The 14,624-nt window shown below is 59.0% G+C and overlaps 1 protein-coding gene across 8 annotated transcripts in view; it reads right to left on the reverse strand.

Annotated features, from left to right (window-relative positions):
- AGAP1 (ArfGAP with GTPase domain, ankyrin repeat and PH domain 1) overlaps positions 1 to 14,624 on the reverse strand; it is a 520,801-nt gene that overhangs the window by 350,580 nt on the left and 155,597 nt on the right. The gene's annotated exons all lie outside the window — the stretch shown is intronic.

The following is a 14,624-nucleotide window of genomic DNA, read 5'->3' on the forward strand; positions in this document are numbered from 1 at the left end:
AACATACGGAAGTGCCACTCTCCCCAAGCTACAAGTGACAGCAGTGTGTGCACATGTGCACGCACACACGCACACATAAAATTCAACCGTGAGCTCGTCTAGGTGGAGGACGTTTTGGCCAGGGTTGAACACTGAACAGCTGGGGGTGACTAAGAGGCAGGGAACCGGGCGGCTCAGGGACAAGGGGATGAGGAGACTTTCTCTTCACTGTGACATCTTGGTGCCTTTCAAAAATTAAGTAATATAGTTTTTGATACGAACCTCAGTAATAAAACAAAGAGGGTAATGTGGGAATTAAAATGAGCCTAATCCGTTTAGGCACTGCTGGTTTTCAAGCACACGTCACCAAAAGGGCATGTTGACCACGGCAAATGTTAAATAGTCACCACCGATGAAGCAGGGCCCCATGAAACACAGACGCGTGGTCACAGAAACACAAGAACCATGCGAGGTGCCTTTTTCTGCTTTGATTTTAGAGACGGAGAGGAAGGGAGGGAGAGGGAGAAAGGAAAAGAGGGAGAGGGAAGAAGAGAGAGAGAGAGAGAGAGAGGGAGAGAAGCATTCATGTTTTGCTCCACTTAGTTGTGCATTCAATGGTTGCTTCCCATATGTATCCTATGTATCCTGACCAGGGATCAAACCCACCACCTTGGTGTTTTGGGTACGACGCTCTAACCAACTGAGCCAACCGGCCAGGGAATAAAAACCCAAAAGATGAACAGAAATATGAAGGCGGTCGGAGAAAAAACATGACCCTGCAGGACACGGTCAGGACAGACTCACAGGGACGGGGCCCGGGAGACACAGAGCGGGGCACTCAACGGGGCAGAAAACCAAAGTCGCTGAACACTGGGCGGGGGCGGGGGGGCGGGGGCTGTCAACTCAACAGTCTTCACCCTCGTGGCTGAGCTGACGGCCAACCTATCTGAAAGGCTGAGGAAAACGCACCACACACCGGCACAGGCCCACGGCTCACACGCACGGCACAGCCTTAGGATGACCCTGGTCCTTGAGAGAGAAAATCAAAGCCGCTAAATGTAAATGCGAGAGAAAATCCTTCCTGACATAACCCTGTACGCAGTCTCAGCGTCTGAAACGCTTTGTAGCCACAGCGACGCACAGGGTCGCAACGCTGAGGAAGAAGCTTCCAGAAGGATGCTTTCGGAGGGCAATGTGTGCAGGGTCTGCACAGCCCAGTGCCAAGCAACCAAAAAAAAAAAGTGAAATTCAAAATATCTGGACACGCCCTCAGGGCGTCTTTTGCAGTCTTTGTTTACTATTATCTGTGTTTTTCTGATGATGAACTTTCACTAGTTTTACGCATCTTCTCGACGACACAATTAAATAAAGGCACGGGGTGCTGCCGCCCGCACACCCCCCTGCAGCGGGGACGGCGTGAGGTCTGCTGGCCTCTGTTACTCCATGTTGGGAAGATCAAGGAGCCGAGGCTGTGTTGATGGCACGTTTTACTCCTCTGGTCTTCACTCCATGGATTACCAAGCAGTGACCACACTTCTGTACAGACAGCAAAGCCAGTTACCAACGCAGCCGGGGAGGAGGAGAGGGGGGGAGGACCAGAGAGTGACGGTGGCGGCCCAGGTGGAGGGACAGGCAGGTGTTTGTCACAGCCTGCTGGGCTCCCACTCCAGCCCAGTCCCCGGCACCCCGAGCAGGGCTGGGGGCCGCGGTCACTCTACCCGGCACCCCCCGAGCAGAGCCAGGGGCTGCAGTCACTCTACCCAGCAGGCACCCCCAGGCAGGGCCAGGGGCTGCGGTCACTCTACCCAGCAGGCACCCCCGGGCAGGGCCAGGGGCTGCGGTCGCTCTACCCAGCAGGCACCCCCGGGCAGGGCCGGGGGCTGTGGTCGCTCTACCTGGCAGGCACCCCCAGGCAGGGCTGGGGGCCGTGGTCGCTCTACCCGGCAGGCACCCCCGGGCAGGGCTGGGGGCCGCGGTCACTCTACCCGGCAGGCACCCCCGGGCAGGGCCGGGGGCTGCGGTCACTCCACCCTGCTCTTACATCTGAGTGGCGGGTGTGACGTTGGACGTTTTAAGGAAATCGGATGTGCTGCTTTGAAGCGGGAGGGACGACAAACAACGGGAGACACCCCCGCCCCTCCCGCCACCTTCCAAGGAGACTCCCTCCGTCCCGTGTGCTGCCCTGTCTGTGTCCACTTCTTTCTCAACCTCAGTCGTGTGCGGAGGCCAAGGCACCCCTGCACCTGTGTCCACCTGACGTCCCCCTGCACCTGTGTCCACCTGACGTCCCCCTGCACCCGTGTCCACCTGACGTCCCCCTGCTGAGAACCTGGGCCGGCCACCAAGCTGGGTCTGCGGATGGCAGGGCGGCCTGGGCAAGGCGTGTCACAGGACACGGGCTCCGGCTCCTGGGAAAGGTGACCGAGAGCCACCATCCCCACGTCAGCGACAGCGACGGGAGCCTGGACTCTGAGCCCGGCCCGCCTCGGCGCCCTCGCCACACCCCTGAACCACGGCACCATCGCCGGTGCTCGGCTCTGAGACAGACAGCCCTCTCCGGAGGACGGCGGCAAAGGGTTCCGGGCGGATGTCACAGAAAAGCTCTCTCGCCTCTCAACACACAGGAGCTGCTTTTTCTGAACCTCCCCTTCCAGGGCCCCCTCTGACCGACCCCGGCCATCCCCTAGAGGACAGGGACAAGACGCTGGACCCCAAGGAATGCGATGGCCCGGTGACATGACGGACGCTGGAGGGCCACCCTGCGACCCTCGGGGGCAGCGCGTGGCAGGCGGGTGGGGACACGGAGAGGAATCCGGGAGCACAGCCCGCGGTCGGGGGTTCTCATGCTCACTCCCAGGACAAGCTTCTCTTCCCGGCCCCAGGCCTCCTCACACTGCATCCGACTACAGACCCTTCCTGCTCCGCCTGCTAATGGCACTCCCCCACGACTCCGCTCCGCTCGGGGCCGGCTCTCCAGACCATTCCCACTGCAGGACGGCAAACAAGACCAGGGACTGGCAGGCCCTCGGGGGACTACACCCGAAAGAGGCACCCCGCTTTGAAAGCCAGAATGTTCCTGTTTGAAACACCTGGGACCGAATGCAGAACAGAAGCACCATGAAGCCTGGGGTGGACGGGGGGCGCATGCCTGAACCCCAACTGCACAGTGAGCTCCTCTCGCTGCCTGGCCAGCAGGGGTCATGGGCTCATCACCCGATCCCTAAACACTGAGGTCACTGGAGAAGAAGGGGTCCAGCTCCCCAGCGGAGACAGGGCCTCTTATTTCTTCTTCCACATGACCGACCAGAAGCCCGGATGTGGCCACCGCCCGACCGACCGACCTCACGGTCTCCTCCCCCCACTTCGCTCCAGTGACCACAAATACAGGTTCCAGACAAACCTGGGGAGATTATACACGAGGGTCAGAAAGGGAGCCTGAAATTGCAGGTGAGACTTGGAAAGCAGCGTATTATTTCGGGAACCGAGACATTTTATTTGAAACCTTACATTTCACAAGGAAACGTATATCCTTTTTCATTCTTTTTAGCAACAGACAAGTGAAGGAGTATCTATTTTTAGCGTAAAGCCTTCGTAATCCCAAAATATCCCTGCGAACCACCGCGGGGAGAACAGAAAGCACACCCACAGGGAACAGGCGCCCGGCGGGGGGGGGGGGGGGGGGAGTTCCTGGCTCCAGCTCCCCCCGAGGCCTCCGCTCTGGGCTGGGAGGAGGAAGTGGGCGTGCTTCAGGATTTCGAGAAATCCGCCTCAAGGCAGCGGTCAGCGCGCAGTCCATCATGACCGTCCAAGGGCCAGGTGACTCCGCCGAGGCCGGCTGGCACCTCCCACAGTGGGGCTCCCTCCGCTTCTGACTCGGAACCCCTTTGAATCTCCGTGAACAAATGGAATCAAACAACCCCTTGGGGTACCAGATTCGTTCTTAGGCTTCCCCGGAAGTTCGGGGTGCTTTTCAGTGGCCCCCAAGGTCCACAAGCAAGACGATTTCCCACCCCGTCAGCCCCCCTCCCCATTCAGAAGGCCCTCCGAGTACAGGATGACACGCACCAGGCCACCGAGATGCCCCCAAACCCCCTACCGCAGATGCCACCGCGCCATGGCGGCAAAACCCCCAAGCACCCTTCCCAAAGCCTGATGCGGCTCAGGGCCCTCCGCGACACTGGTGTCTGCCGGGCCCTTATCTCTGCTCCCCGAAGGACACCCAAGGGGAATGTTGCCAGCCTGGGGCGGGGGGCTTTGGGGGTCTGCAAGCCTTTACCTTCTCTGAGGACAGATGACTGACCCCTTTCCCTACGTTCTTCTCCATAGCGTTCCTAAGTGCCTCATAACACGCCGGGTCCCAGACTCTTGGAGAATACCGCTGGCGTGCTGGGTGTGTCAAGAACAGCCCTGCCCTGGCTGGTTAGCTCAGTGGATAGTGTTGGCACAGCGTGTGGATGTCCTGGGTTCAATTCCCAATCAGGTTACACAGAAGAAGAAACCATCTGCTTTTCCACCCCCCCCCTTCTCTCCCTCTTCCTCTCCCGCAGCCAGTGGCTCAACTGGTTTGAGTATTGGCCCCAGGTGCCGAGGATAGCTTGGTTGATTTGAGCATCGGCCCCAGACAGAGGTTGCCAGGTGAATCCCAGTCGGGGCACATGCGGGAGTCTATCTCTCTGTCTCCCCTCCTCTCACTTAAAAAAAGAGCAGCTCAAAAGGTTCCCATCTGAGGGTAAGGAAAGTAGAGGGCAGAGGATTTGAGCATGAGAACAGAGAGGAAGAAAATGTTCCTTTTCTCCTTCAAACACAGAAAGAGACGCCTACTGACCGCTCTCGGGCACAGGAGAGGGCTCTCTATAAGGGACTCGAGTCCTGGGTACAACGCTGACGGTTTCATGCCATTTCCCTCGGGGGTGGGGGGCGTGCCTTTCACGGGCTGACGCTGGTTCAGAACAATTCATTCACAAATAACTCAACGTTCCTGAAACCTGGGTCCTGGCCCCACCTGGTTTCCGTGTCACTGCTATAAAGCCGGGATGACGAAGGATCCCGTGGCAAACGTCTTCCTGGGCAGGCTGGCCGGGCAACCCTCTGTTCCCGGCTCCTGTTAACCAGGGACAGGGACAGAGCAGAGCATGCCGGGTCCCTCGAGCGCAGCTCTGCCTCCAGGCTCAGTACAGGGGCCTCCTCTCAACATGGACGTCCTGGGGGGTCAGCCTCAAAAACACCTTCCATGGCTCCCTCGGCACCTCTGACAAAGCACTGCGATGATGAAATGTCCCCGAGACAATGACCCTAGGAGCATACCGAGCTGTGGGATGTTACTGAAAAGCCAGTTGTCACAGCCAAGGATGTGGCTCCTGGCAGATTCTTTTTTTTTCTTTCTTCTTTTAATTATTCAGTGAGAGGAGGGGAGGCAGAAAGATAGACTCCCACATGTGCCCCAACCAGGACCTACCTGGCAAGCACACTACCAAGTGATGCTCTGCCCATCAGGAGCCAAGGCTCCGTTGCTCAGCAACCGAGCTATTTTAGCACCTGAGGCGGAGGCCATGAAGCCATCCTCAGCACTCAGGACCAACTTGCTTAAATCAAGCCACGGCTGCAGGAGTGGAGGGGGGGGGGAGAGAGAGAGAAAGAGAGAGAGAGAGAGAGGAGGAGGATGGGGAAGGGGTAGAGAAGCAGTTGGTCACTTCTCTTGTGTGCCCTGACCAAGATTTGAACCCAGGACTTCCACACACAAGGTTGACACTCTACCACTGAGCCAACCAGCCAGAGCCGCTCTGGCAGAATCTAAGAAGAAAAAGACTGTTGTCACCTAACATCAAAGTCAGAATGTGACATGGTATAAGTTTGAAAACGGTACACAGACTTTAGGGATCCTTTAAAACATTTTAACACACCTCAAATGAAACTGCCAAGTTTCTGAAGGTAAGAATGTTGACATAAGGTCATTTTATGAATAGGTATGAGTCAGAAATTGCCAGAGAAAATAAACTCGATTAGTTAAATTCACAGCCATCACGGGGACAGAGAAGGAGACTGCTGTTTTCCCTCCGGAGGTCGGAGTGGACGCAGAGCAGGAAGAGGTCGTTTCTACAGGGCAGCTCGATGCCGGCGGGAGGCAGCAGCTCCTTATTTGTGCACGTTGAGACAGAAGCTCAACTGAGCAAGAAAACCTCTCCTGGTGAAAATAAACACTGGCGGAAGCAGGAGAGAGGGGGCTTAGCTCTCTCCCGCTCCTCCGCTGAGCTGCTGTCCGGCCCGTGACGGACGTAATCGGACCTGACGGCATGGCTCCCAGAAGGACCCGTAAAGAGGCCGTCATGTTTGTTAATGCACGGTGCAGTTAACGTTCGCCGTGAGAGACGGCTTGACAAGAGGGGACGGTGACTCCAGAAGAACGACTACATCACAAGCAATCGGAATGAACTCGTTCCCACTGCCCCGGAGTGTCGACCAAGACAACGGACAAAGAGGCTGGCAGGGGAGTGGAGGCAGCGTGGTCCTCGGGGCCCAGGGTCACTCTCGCCCACAGCAGGGCAAAGGGCAGAGAGCCCGCTGTAGCGCCTGTCACCATCACCAGTCATCGCTCCATCCCGGAGCCACGGGGGAAGGTGGAACACTAGACGGTTAGTGACCTACACGCCCCCGAGCTGGAGGTGGGTGTGCCTGCCACAAACCCTCGGCTCAACTGGATGTGCCATTCTGTCTCTCGAGACCCCAATCCTTTCATCTGTACAAGCTGGTCCCTCCTGGCTCTCACATCCTAGACAGAGACACCCTTCCGTGCAGGCCAGCAGCAGCCGCTGGTCGGGGTGGCTCCAGCCGCTCCCAATGCAGTGGGCTCGGGACGACCGAGATGGACATGCGGAGACCCTGGGTCCCTCACACCGCCTCACAACGGCCTTCGGCTAAAATAAGCCCTGGACTTTAATGCAGATAAGAGCAGAGAAGAAAAAAATCATTGGGCTGTTTCTCTTTGTAGGGCGGGGGGCAGGGCTCATCTTTGAAGTCAGCCGGAACAATTTCTCCTTCCCACAAGGAAGCCTGCAGCCTGCAGCCCGTGCACAGGAAACGGGCAGTAACCTTGCGGGGCCCCGGCCCACTCTGTGGCTGTGTCACGTGATCAGAACACCGCCCGGGAGCTCATCACGCCCAGCAAATCTAATCACGGGCTGGGCAGCGGGGCTGCTGAGCCAACAGACAAATGTGGACCCATCCCCCTCCCTCTCCCTCTCCCTCTCCTGGGTTTGGTCCTGGCCTCACGTCCAGGGAACGGTGTCCCAGGGAGTGAACAGGGGCAACAGGACAGAGGCCACACTGAGGACAAAGAAGGAAGGGAAGGGAGACGCAGGTCTCAAGACCAAGAGGCCCCCAGCTGCCCTGTTCCCCTGAGGCCTCTGCAGAGCGGAACCCGCAGCCACAGGTAGGTGAGTCGTCCCTCGGCGCCTCACCTGGGGGCCGGGGGGGAGCGCCTCACCGGTGCCTATAAATCTCACGTCTGTCATTTCACTAGGAGACGCACAGCTGCCCACCACACTGTCCCTAACGACACGTGACCTTGCTGTGTGTGGTCACACCCACAAATGACCATGGTTCTCTGACGATCCGAGGTCCGGCATCGCTGTATGGCGGGGGAGGAGGATAAGAGGATGGATCAAGGCCGGTCACAGACTGGTCACTGCTCGGGGCCTCGAATGGACATGGCCTGGCCCGTCGCAGCAAAGGATGATCTTTAAGTCAGGGTGGTAAACAGACAGGGAAGCTGTTACGTTCACGTCTGCTCTCTGCAGCGGAGCTGTGCGGACATCCCCACCCGAGTACGTCACGGGCACGCACCTGGCCCTCTCTGGATGGACTGTGTCCATCCACACAGATGCTGTGGCAGGAAAGGTCGTCCCCACACACGGCACCGCGGCAGAGCTGGGGTCCCTCCGAGAGGCCCCGCCAGCCTGAGGAATACAATCTGGAGGGAGGGGCAGGGTTTTCTAGTCAACAACCCCCAGCCCAGGGCTCCCCGATCCCAGGCTCACAGCCTCATCGGAGACAGACCGGGAGAGCCTTCCGCGCGGCTGCTGGCACGTTTAAAATAGCAGCCGGGAATCCGTGCCAAGCCCTCAGGCCCAGACTCCATGTGTTTGCACGGCCGGATTTAGAACTCTGAAAATAAAACCACTGATTTGGACTTCTCGACACCAATACAAGACGGGGCTGACGTGGGGAGACATCGGGAGCAGAGGAAAAAGGCCCAGTCGTTCCCTCCCAGGTCTCGCTTCCCTCCAAGGTCCAGCCAGAGCAAGAGAACGTGGAGGCCAGAGCCCCTGCCCCCAGCCGACTCGGGTCTGCCCCGGGGGGAGGGCTGCCCAGCCAAGCTCAGCTCCCAGCTGGGGGGGGGGGGCCGAGTCCGCGCTGCCCCCCCTCCTAGCGCAGGGCTGAGAATAAACCACTTTTCTTCTTGGTTCCCACTTTCATCTGAAACTAAAACCTGCGTCTAAACGGTTCACGTGGACAACATCAAACGGTTCACTCGGACAATGGTCCGAGTCAGCTCTGCCTGTGACACGTGTAAGCGTCAGGGCCAGGCCAGCGAGCTGACCGGGAGGGAGGTGCTGCCTTCACCTTCAGAAAGGGGTGGGGCGGGGAGGAGGTGGGTGAGGAGGGTCAAAGTCCCCCTCAGGTCAAGCTTTCCAGGGTTACTTGTTTTAAAAAATGCGTCCTCCCAACAGTAAAACCGAGGCCACTGCTCTAGCCCCGAGCGTGAGCGGGCAGTAAGGGCCCGCCCCGGAGGAGGGAGAGATAAGAGCACCACCTTCGGACCCAGGGGCGTCCAGGGAGAAGGGCCTTGTGTCAACAGCACACAGAGACCAGTGAGGAGGGAGAGGGCCGACGCCCCCAGTCACCCGCACGTTTATTAAAGGATCATTTTCATCAAACAGATGCAGCCCTTAGATTGAGTGACCACCAGATAACGTTAGTCCAGGGAAATTAAACAGAAGGGGCATTTTTAAAAAATGATGGCCCTGGCCGGTTGGCTCAGCGGTAGAGCGTCGGCCTAGCGTGCGGAGGACCCGGGTTCGATTCCCGGCCAGGGCACACAGGAGAAGCGCCCATTTGCTTCTCCACCCCTCCGCCGCGCTTTCCTCTCTGTCTCTCTCTTCCCCTCCTGCAGCCAAGGCTCCATTGGAGCAAAGATGGCCCGGGCGCTGGGGATGGCTCTGTGGCCTCTGCCCCAGGCGCTAGAGTGGCTCTGGTCGCAACATGGCGACGCCCAGGATGGGCAGAGCATCGCCCCCTGGTGGGCAGAGCTTCGCCCCTGGTGGGCGTGCCGGGTGGATCCCGGTCGGGCGCATGCGGGAGTCCAGCTTCAGAAAAATGAAAAGAAAAAAAAAAAAAAAAAATGATGGCAACGCCACTAAATGTTCCGAAGCCCAAAATGCAGTCCAGGAGCAGAAAGCATTCACCCTGACCTGAGTCTGAGCTCCAAATCCCCCAGGCAGGGAGGGGTGCAGAAGTGCTCACAGCCCCTTCACCTGCTCGGAGGGCACAGCCTCGGGCCCGCCCACCAGCCATCCCCGCAGGCGTGACCCGACACGCGTGTGCGCACACACACGGGCACGGGCATGCAGAAGAGTCTACAGGCACCCTGGCTCCACGTCTCCTCGGAACGGGAGCCACGGCCCTCCGCGGAAACGGCACAAACCCTCCGTGACTGGGGGCCAGGGGGAGGCGGGGGCCTGGGCACGGTACAGACCCTGCGTGACTGGGGCCCGGGGGAGGCGGGGGTCTGGGCACGGTACAGACCCTCCGTGACTGGGGCCCGGGGGAGGCGGGGGCCTGGGCACGGTACAGACCCTCCATGACTGGGGCCCGGGGGAGGCGGGGGCCTGGGCACAGTACAGACCCTCCGTGACTGGGGCCCGGGGGAGGCGGGGGCCTGGGCACGGTACAGACCCTCCATGACTGGGGCCCGGGGGAGGCGGGGGCCTGGGCACGGTACAGACCCTGCGTGACTGGGGCCCGGGGGAGGCGGGGGTCTGGGCACGGTACAGACCCTGCGTGACTGGGGCCCGGGGGAGGCGGGGGTCTGGGCACGGTACAGACCCTCCGTGACTGGGGCCCGGGGGGAGGCGGGGGTCTGGGCACGGTACAGACCCTCCGTGACTGGGGCCCGGGGGAGGCGGGGGTCTGGGCACGGTACAGACCCTCCGTGACTGGGGCCCGGGGGGAGGCGGGGGCCTGGGCACGGTACAGACCCTCCGTGACTGGGGCCCGGGGGAGGCGGGGGCCTGGGCACGGTACAGACCCTCCGTGACTGGGGCCCGGGGGGAGGCGGGGGTCTGGGCATGGTACAGACCCTCCGTGACTGGGGCCCGGGGGAGGCGGGGGTCTGGGCATGGTACAGACCCTCCGTGACTGGGGCCCGGGGGAGGCGCGGCTCTGGGCAGATCCCGACTGTGACCTGACAGCCACAGCCACTGGCCCCGGGAGCTGCTGGCCGAGGGGGCAGCCCCGGGCTTAGCTCTGAGCCTCTCCGTCAACTCTGCCTGTCTATACACCTCGATTAGCCATCTCTCTACAGATGGCCGCTCCATCCTACTGTCCAATGGGGCCATAACCTACTGCACAGGGTCGCTGCAGGAACCCAGACATGGACACAGGCACAATGCTTCCCCGGGCACCCAGCCTGGTGAGCGTCACCTAGGCGTGGCTGCTGAGGCTGTTACCACTGTATCGTAACACAGCAACAAAACCAGTCTAAAAATAGTCTGCACTGGTCTACTCCTCAAACAGCAGTGAGGTGGCGCGGAGCACGGGGACCTCGGTCACACCCTGCCGTGCACGCCATCTGTCCTCCCACCAGCGGTCTGTCACCAGAGTGCTCCCAAGCTCTTTGCCTCCGCTGCAAAAGGCTGTGGCAGGTGGCACGCTGCCGGGCGCTCTGGAGGAACGTGGCCGGTGACATCAGGGTGAGTTTCATTTCAGCGGCGGCAGCAGCAGCAGCTCCCCTGTGTGGGTCACAACGGGCAGGGGCCATTGCACACGTGGGTGCGGCAGCCTCAGCGTAAGGGAAGAGTCCAGTCCCCACGTCCGCACCTCCCGGAAACTGGACATGCTCCAAGGACAGGCCCGAGCCGAGCCTGGGGCCTGTGCGGAGGGACCTGAGCCCTGCGAGAGGAACCCGCTTCTGCAGGGACCGGGGGAGAGGCAGGGCATCCCGGAGTGTGGGGGGTCTGGTGCGGAGGGACCTGAGCCCTGCGAGAGGAGCCCGCTTCTGCAGGGACCGGGGGGAGAGGCAGGGCATCCCGGAGTGTGGGGGGTCTGGTGTGGGGGGTCTGGTGCGGAGGGACCTGAGCCCTGGGAGAGGAGCCCGCTTCTGCAGGGACCGGGGGGAGAGGCAGGGCGTCCCGGAGTGTGGGGGGTCTGGTGCGGAGGGACCTGAGCCCTGCGAGAGGAGCCCGCTTCTGCAGGGACCGGGGGGAGAGGCAGGGCGTCCCGGAGTGTGGGGGGTCTGGTGCGGAGGGACCTGAGCCCTGCGAGAGGAGCCCGCTTCTGCAGGGACCGGGGGGGGGGGGGAGAGGCAGGGCGTCCCGGAGTGTGGGGGGTCTGGTGTGGAGGGACCTGAGCCCTGCGAGAGGAGCCCGCTTCTGCAGGGACCGGGGGGAGAGGCAGGGCGTCCCGGAGTGTGCTTCAAGCATGGGGGGCTGGCGATGTGGAAGGCGACCGAGCTGATGGGACCCCCCGCTGACTCCAGGGAGAACTGGTGGGAGACGGAAGGAAAAGTACTCCCAAATATACACCCAGGACCCCAAAACTCCAACAGGCACACCGAGGACTCGGACACGGAGAGTGCAGACGCCCAGACCGGCTCCAGACCCCGAGGTTAGACTGAAGGTTCTGCCCTGTCTGTGCAGAGAAGCTCAGAGAAGCCCACAGACACCCCGCCCCCCCCCGTGGGGACACTTTCCCCTCAAAGCCGGGGCTCGGTGACTCCGTCACTCAGACTTCCCTCCAGTCTGCAAATACCGTAATAAATCCCAGACCCCTTCCTGCGAAAGCCCACCCGAAGGGCTGACGGTCACCTCAACCACCTCTGTTTCAAACACTGGGCACAGCAAGTGGAGCGCCACTTCGTCCGCGTGTTTCATCCAATGAAAACCAACAGGCATCGCGGACGTCTAAGTTTGGAAACACGCCAAGTGGGTTTCGTAGAGGAAAAGAAAAGGGTTCTACGGAAAGGAACCTCCCAGGGTGATCTGACCATCAATCCCTAACTGGGCAGGTCTCCATGGGTGGTCCCAGACTCGTAACTTCTTTAGTAAGAGGCTCCTCTTTGCCTTACACAAGCCTGGTCCTGGGTTTCTGTGCACGCAGGTTAACACCCCTTTGGAAGAAGCCAGTCACCCTCAGGGGAGCATACAACCTTGTAAACGGTCCTGGAACCCAGTGACCGCCCTGCCGTCTCCCACCTTCACGCCATCTGCCCCTTCCCCTTCCTTAATTCCAAACGCAAACAGGAGACTGTGAAACCGTCCCTCTTCCCGGGTATCGGAGATCTGGCTCCCGGGCAACATCACCGGTGTGGTTCAGGTCAACTCACCAAGATTCTCTACGGATCTGGACCGTTCTTCATCAACCACTTTACCTTGGTATCTAAGGACCTGTTTACCCGGCCCCAGATGACACACAGCGCTCGGTCGCATTTGCTACAAATCAGAGTCACGTGTCGCAGGCTGGCCCGCAGATGAAATCCCTGGACAGGAGAGGTGTCGGTCACCCTAGGCCAGTGGTCCCCAACTTTTTTTGGGCCACGGACCGGTTTAATGTCAGAAAATATTTTCACGGACCGGCCTTTAGGGTGGGACAGATAAATGTATCACGTGACCGAGATAAGTGTCAAGAGTGAATCTTAGACGGATGTAACAGAGGGAATCTGGTCATTTTTTAAAAATAAAACATTGTTCAGACTTAAATATAAATGAAACGGAAATAATGTAAGTTATTTATTCTTTCTCTGTGGACCGGTACCAAATGGCCCACCGGTCCGCGGCCCGGGGGTTGGGGACCACTGCCCTGGGCCACCTAGGAAGGCTAACACTGCGGTCCTCACCTGCCAGACCCTGAGGACGCAAGTCTCCTTCTGCGGACCACTACTGACCTTCAGACTTGAAAGAAAAAGAAAAGGCCACCAAACTCTCCTGCGGCATAGAAACATCCCCTGCCCCAGGGATGCTAAGTTATTTCAGGCCAAGCACCCAGATTCCTGTGCTGAACTTAGGGTTCACTTTCGAAGGCAGGGTTCACCCCCCTCACAGGACACGGGAAAAACTGAGGCCAGGAGCAGACTGTTATCAGCCGCACCTGCCTGAGCTTCACCCACGATGGGGCCTCGTCAGGATGAGCGGACCAGGAGGGGACAGGGTCGGGAAGACGGTGACCGTCAGACGAGCGGCCAACTAGGACCCCTTGAAACAACCCCTGGGCTGAAACGTCTGCACAACATACTGACTCCTATTCCTATCTGCAAACAACAAACAGCAAGCAGTGTCACGGTGTATAAAACACACAGACTAAATGGGACCTTCTGTCGGGCGGAGGGTGGACGACTTGCCCGCCACGGTGAAGAGCCACTTTTGTTGCCGTTTGTTCGCTTGCTGCTGTGAGAACAGATCTCCCCCGCCTGTTTGCTCGTCCGCCCTTGCGAGACTCTATTAAACGGAAATAGCCCAACGCTTTCCGGCTCCGCAGATCCTCTGCCATCTGCTGGAATCCAGTGTGGACCCGCCCGGCCGCGGCCACCCGGCGTGACAGGATGTTAGAACTCAAAACCGACTACAAAAACGAAAGCAACAAGGGTCACCAGAAAACAAAGAGCCAAGACTCACTCTTGGATTTAAACCAGCCAGCCAATGACTAGGTCTGCACTCCTTTTCTTTTTAATTATGGGAACGTCTACCCTGATGTCTCTAAGTAAATTCACAGGAGGAGAAAAGAGAACAGGACAAATGGGGACGCCCCGCCCCCCTCCCCCGCATAACAGGTGGAACAGGATGCGTTAAGGCTGGCCCTATGAACACGCCAGTATCAGCAGCACAGTGGCCTCCCGTGGGGACAAAGCCAGTACCAACGCAGCGGCGGGCAGATGGCGCTTCTCTGGAAACGATGCAAAGACAACAGCTCTCCTTCCCTTGTGCTGATCTGCTGGCCCCGATACCACATCTGTTCATCACCCGGGGACGTAACTGCAGCTGGCTACACACGCTCCGTCTCGATCGCCGTCCTCAATAAATAAAACCTCCGCCCTTTCCATCATTTAACTCACTGTGACGTCATCTTAAATTAGTATACTTGTTTCAAATCATTACAGAGGAAAGAAAAAAAAGAGATTTCCTATAGAAGACAGAAGCCTTACGCCAAAAAACATTCCTTTTTTAAAGAAGCTCATTATGGGACACGTAACATCCTTTTTAAAGCTTGATGTTGGCATTAATCGTAGAGACCTGGGCAACAGAAATGACTTCTTAGTGGTTAACTGTAGAAATCCCCACCAGTGTGCTTGTAAGGAATCTCCTCTAGTCCACCTGGTAAACTCCTACAGATCCTGCAAGACCCAAATCATGTTACCCCTCCAGAGGCCCTCATTAACT

The sequence above is a fragment of the Saccopteryx bilineata genome, chromosome 5 (genome assembly GCF_036850765.1).
Source record: "Saccopteryx bilineata isolate mSacBil1 chromosome 5, mSacBil1_pri_phased_curated, whole genome shotgun sequence".
NCBI lineage: Eukaryota > Metazoa > Chordata > Mammalia > Chiroptera > Emballonuridae > Saccopteryx > Saccopteryx bilineata.